Source organism: Pseudophryne corroboree, chromosome 3 (genome assembly GCF_028390025.1).
Source record: "Pseudophryne corroboree isolate aPseCor3 chromosome 3, aPseCor3.hap2, whole genome shotgun sequence".
NCBI classification, from domain to species: Eukaryota; Metazoa; Chordata; class Amphibia; order Anura; family Myobatrachidae; genus Pseudophryne; species Pseudophryne corroboree.
The window spans coordinates 44,189,013-44,195,324 of NC_086446.1; positions in this window are offsets into that span (position 1 = coordinate 44,189,013).

Genomic DNA, 6,312 nt, shown 5'->3' on the forward strand with positions numbered 1-6,312 from the left:
TTTTTGAAGCGGCAGAGGCCAGGGATCCTCCAGAGTCATGGTTAGGAGGTCCGAGTACCACGCCCATCGAGGCCAATCCGGGGCAATTAGAATTGCTTGAACGCTTTCCCCTCTTAGTCTTTTTAGAACCCTTGGGATTAACGGTAGAGGAGGGAACAGGTACACAAACTGGTACGTCCATTGTGTCATCAGCGCGTCCACTGCTACAGCCTGTGGATCCCTCATTCTAGAACAGTAACGGCATAGCTTCTTGTTGAGACAAGAAGCCATCAGATCTATCTGCGGACAGCCCCAACGGTGAATTAACTGTTGAAACACCTGAGGATGTAGGCTCCATTCTCCTGGATGGAGGTTGTGTCTGCCGAGGAAGTCTGCTTCCCAGTTGTCCACTCCTGGAATAAATATGGCTGAGATGGCCTTTGTGTTGGCCTCCACCCAGAAGAGTATTTTTGACACTTCTCGCATCGCTGCTCTGCTTTGTGTTCCCCTTGTCAATTTAAGTACGCAACCGCCGTGGCGTTGTCCGATTGAACCTGGATCGCCTGATCCCTCAGGAGATGGGAAGCTTGCAGAAGGGCATTGTAAATAGCCCTGAGTTCCAGATTGTTTATCGGCAGAGTAGATTCCTGATTTGACCATGTCCCCTGGAACTAGGACCCCTGGGTCACAGCCCCCCAACCCCGGAAGGCTGGCATCCATTGTTAGCAGAATCCACGAGCGGATACTGAAATTCCTGCCTTCTACCAGGTGAGGAACTTGTAGCCTCCATAATAGAGAAATCCGGGCTTTCGGAAATAAGGTCACTTCCTGATGCAAGTGAAGGTGAGACCCTGACCAATCGTCCAGCAGATCCAGCTGAAATGGCCGGGTATGAAGCCTGCCGTATTGGATTGCCTCGTAAGCAACTTCCATCCTGCCCAGCAAGCATATGCAAAGATGTATGGATACCGTGCGAGGACGGAGTACTGAACGGACCATAGCTTGGATAGCCAAGGCCTTGTCCATCAAAAGAAACACCTTTTGAGACACTATATCCAGTGTCATTCCCAGGAACTGAAGTCGTTGGGGCGTTCCAGGTGAGATTTCTGAAAATTTAGGATCCACCCATGATCCGTAAGTAGGCGAGTCATCAGATCGATGCTGTGCAGTAGGCGCTTCCTGGACATAGCCTTTATCAGAAGATCGTCCAAGTAGGGGACTATGTAGTCTCCCATCATGCACAGTTGCAGCATCATCTCCGCCATGAACTTGGTGAAGACCCTCAGAGCTGTGGATAAGCCAAAGGGTAAGGCCTGAAACTGGAAATGGTCATCCAATATGGCGAACCTGAGGTAAGCCTGATGAGGGGGTCACATGGGAATGTGTAGGTAAGCATCCTTGACATCTAGAGATACCAGGAATTGGACACCACTGCCCGCAGGGATTCCATCTTGAATTTGAACACCCGCAGATACGGGTTTAGAAACTTCAGGTTCAAGATGGGTCACAGCGAACCGTCTGGTTTTGGAACAACAAAAAGACTGGAGTAAAAACCCCTGTTGCGTAATGGAGGAGGCACTGGAACCACCACTCCCGTCTGCAAAAGTTTTTGAATAGCCTCTTGCAAGATAACTTTTGCTGCGGGTAAAACTGTAAGACTGACTTGAAAAATCTGTGAGGAGGAAGTGCTTGAAATTCAAGCCGGTATCCCTGGGAAATGAGGTCCCTCAGCCAAGGATCCCGGTAGGATGTCGCCCACACGTGGGCGAAGTGTTGAAGGTGAGCACCTACCTGAAAGTCGAAACGTGGCTGAGGTCTTGGGTCTAACATTAAAAGTACAACTCATCTGGTTCTGCATCCTGATTGGGTATGTGAAGAACCTCTCTTACAGACAGAGAGCTGTCCTCATCCATATCATCATCATCTACATCAGGCTAGTCAGATCAGACTGGAGCACCTGTGGTAGTGAGCGTTTATGTGAAACCAACAGAGGGGGCTGAGAAGCCTTTCTGGTATCAGCTGCTTTAGCCATACAATCAATATACTGTTTTAACACCTGTCTCTCCTTCTTAGTTGCAGCTAGTTCTGAATTCACATTGTGAATCATGCTCTTAAAAGTATCTATCCAGTCAGGTGCCTGTGAACTGTGGCCCTCATTCCGAGTTGACCACTCACTAGCTGTTTTTAGCAGCCATGCAAACGCATAGTCGCCGCCCGCGGGGGACTGTATTTTCGCTTTGTAAGTGTGCGAACGCCTGTGCAGCCGAACTCTCCAAAAACATTTTGTGCAGTTTCAGAGTAGGTCTGAACTTATTCAGCCCTTGCGCTCACTTCAGTCTTTTTGGTGCCGGAATTGACATCACCCCCCCCCCCCCACTCCAAACGCCCGGACACGCCTGCGTTTTCTATACCACTCCCAGAAAACGGGCAGTTGACACCCATAAACGCCCTCTTTCTGTCAATCTCCTTGCGATCGGCTGTGCCATACTCGGGCACTAATAGAAACTGATGCCGTATGGACTGGTCACGGTATATAAGGAGGAGGAGCTTGACTTGGCACCAGTTTCAAAGAGCCCAGGCTCCTCACACCATGCACAATACCCACTGTCTCTAGTCTCCACTAGTGAAAGTTTCTTATCACGTCTATCAGACAGAAAGATTGACAGGTTCAATCAATTGGAGCTGGTTGTACGCCTGTCAAAATGTATAAAAAACATTTTTATTTGATAGAAATAAGACAACAATCAAAACAAATCAATTCCTTGGCTTTGTCAAAACACAGTGAAGATTTATAATAGATACAGACATCTAACTGAATATATACGTTATGGTAAGAACTTACTGTTGATAACGGTATTTCTCCTAAGACCACAGGATACATTGGGACATGGTGGAGCGACAGCGGATTTGCACGAAACGGTCAAAGCTTTTTGGCCTCCCAGCATGCAACGGGCCCTTCCATATATCCCCATCTCCTGGCTCAGGCAAATCAGTTGTTTTCCAAAGCTCAAGTCAGGAGCATCATGTAGAGCCCTAATCAGGCGAGAACACCACACATGCAAACTCTTATGTACAAGAGGGAAGAGGTTAGTGAGTAAAAGGATCCTCAAATGAGGTGCGTCAGGGTGGTATCCCTGTGGACTTAGGAGAAATAACGTTATCAACGGTTAGTTCTTACCATAACGTATATTTCTCCTGCAGGGTCCACAGGGTATCCACATGATACATTGGGATGTCCCAAAGCAATTTAGTGGTGGGGACGGTCCTGATTGGACAGGAGAATCCTACGCCCAAATTCAGCGTCCTGAGAGGCAAAGGTATCAACGGCATAATGTCTAATGAATGTGTTAACGGAAGACCATGTGGCTGCCTTACATATCTGTTCTGCTGAAGCACCACGCTGTACTGCCCATAATGAACCTACCTTACGAGTGAGTAGAGCCATTAACCGGAACAGGGAGATCAGCTTGAGAAAATGCTTCTGAAATCCGAAGCCATCTTGCCAGCGACTGCTTATCAGCAAGCCATCCTCTCTTATGAAATCTGTAGAGAACAGAGAGAGAATCTGTCTTTCTGATAGCACTAGTAAGATCTACGTAGATCCTTAAGGCACGGACAATGTCCAACGATGCATCTCCCATAGAAAGGTCCGGTCCTTGAAAAGCCGGGACTACAAATTCTTTGTTAAGGTGGAATTTAGACACCACCTTAGGAAGATACCCAGATTTAGTTTTGAGAACCGCTCTATCTGGATAAAAAAATCAGAAATGGAGGACGACATAACAATGCGCCTAAATTTGAAACTCTTCTAGCTGACGCCATGGCCAGTAGAAAGAGAACTTTAGCTGTCAACCATTTAAGATCCACTCTATTAAGTGGTTCAAATGGGGCAACCTGAAGGGCCTTTAGAACTAAACTTGAGTCCCAAGGCACTGTAGGAGGAACATAAGGTTGAATGCACAGCATTCCCTTGAAAAAAAGTGCACACATCCTGTAGGTTGGCAATTTTCTTTTGGAACCATACAATCAGTGCTGACCCTTGCACTCCCAAGGAAGCCACCCTTAAACCTTTATCCATTCCTGCCTGAAGGAATGCTAGGATTCTGGAAATTCTGAAAGACCTGGGGTCATATTTCCGTTCACTGCACCACAGAATATAGGCTTGCCATATTCTGTGATAAATGTGGGCTGAGGAAGGTTTCCTTGCTCTGAGCATTGTTTGAATTACCTGTTGTGAGAATCCTCTTGACTTCAGGATAGAGGTCTTAAGAGCCACACCGTCAAAGACAATCGATCCAAACTTTCAAGACTCCACATAATAACATATTGTATAAAAAGCATATCAAGCAATAATTAATGCATCAATTATCCATAATAAAAAGTGAGTTCAAAAGCTATATTTGATTTATTGTCTAATGTGATTATAATTGAATCATTTTGACACTCTCTCCGTGATGCCAATAAATATTTATTATGTTTATATATTGCTTATGGTTTATTTAATTTTATTATGGATAATTGATGCATTAATTATTACTTGATATGCTTTTTATACAGTATGTCATTATGTGGAGTATTGAATGATTAGTAAAGGCTGCTTATTGAAATAGATTATGCACACCTATTGGAAATTTGATGATTAGGTTGTGAAAAGACACCCATTGGGTGATCAATTCCCTAAATACTCCCACTCCCAAGTGATGGGAGTACGATCTGAGGAAACCGATATTTCTGACATCGGAGAAACGCGTAAGAGTTGTCAGCCGCATCACGGACAGCTCTGGACCCGACTGCACATCTTCTCATTACAGCTGCTACGCTGTTCCCACCCACCACTGGTAACCGCGTACACCCCCACACCCCCCACACCCCTGGACTTTTACCATCTTCACCTTTCATCCTGCCACTGCCGCATCATCTCTGGTTCCCGGGGCATGGCAGCAACTATCTACATCTGATTGGCGGTGGGGAGGGGGGGGGGGGGCTGTAGTACAACGCTTGCTTGTGGGTGGCAGTCTGACCTACTCTGGGCGGAAGCACAATTTTTAACAATACAAGTTAATATCACCGTCAGGAGGATCTAAAGCATTGATTATTAATTTACCCACTACAAAAGTTATTTCAAAGGATACTCAAGTGGGCTTATAACAATTATACATCTACCACTCCTGTTCTGGAATTTCTGGATCCAACAAATGTATCCAGACTTCATCTACAATTAATTCATACTTTGCGTGCAATTACAGTGAATAAGATTGTTTAAATCAGTGGCTGTCCGTGTTTGTGATGTCTGATAAATACAATGTATGTTAATTATGCATTACTGATTTTAAGAGTAACAATAAATTGTTATTTTACAAGTTATATGCGCTCTCTTTTACTATATATATATATATATATATATAGTTTTTGTTTATCCGTGGTAGACTGCTGCCAGATTCGTGCAAAATGAAGAAGTCGGCATCCCACTCTGGGATCCCCCAGGTGGAAGTCCGCACCATCAGCCTGATGGCTTATCTTCTGTTTTAGAAGCCGGTCCTCTGGTAGCTCAATGCTTTATAGTCTTACCAGATCTGTTGTATGGGGACTGTTTGCATCACCCTTCCTTTTGCTTTTCCTTGAGACCAAAAAGACAGAAAAGCTGGGATTTTAGGCCTTGAATTTGTAAGTGGAAGAAAATGTCACTTTTTTGGAGTCTGCTTCTGACTCCAAAATACTGGTTAACTCTTTACCAAAAAGAATATCTCCAGTAAAAGGTAAAGGTTCCAAAACCTTCTTGGATTCTGAATCAGCTTTCCTTGTGTGTAGGCAAACTGCTTTGCGAGCAGCTACTGCTGATGCTTGAGAGGCAATTGTACCCATATCCAAGGCTGCTTCTTCCAAAAATATTGCAGCTTGTTTGATATGTGCAACGTGGCATTTTGTTCTCTAGATGTCATTGAAATGTCCTCTCCCAATGCATCAGCCCAGGCAGCCAGTGCTTTTGCCATCCAGGCTGATGCCATGGCTGGTCTTATGACTGCCCCAGAGAAAAAATGGTTTTTAGAAAACCATCCACTCTCCTATCGGTGACATAATTTAATGATGTTGAAGGCAGAGGTAATGTAGATTTTCGCACTAATCGAATAACATGCGTATCTACTTTAGGGGCGACCTACCTCTTTAAACAGTTCCCAGCCAGAAGGGGATAATTAGAATTCCATTTCCTAGGCATTCTAAATTTCTTACTGGGCATAGCCCAAGCCTCTTCCATAATTTCGGTCAGCTGTTCTGACCCAGGAAACTCAGTCTTAACTGTTTTGGGACATTTAAATACAGGTGCCTTGGATTTTA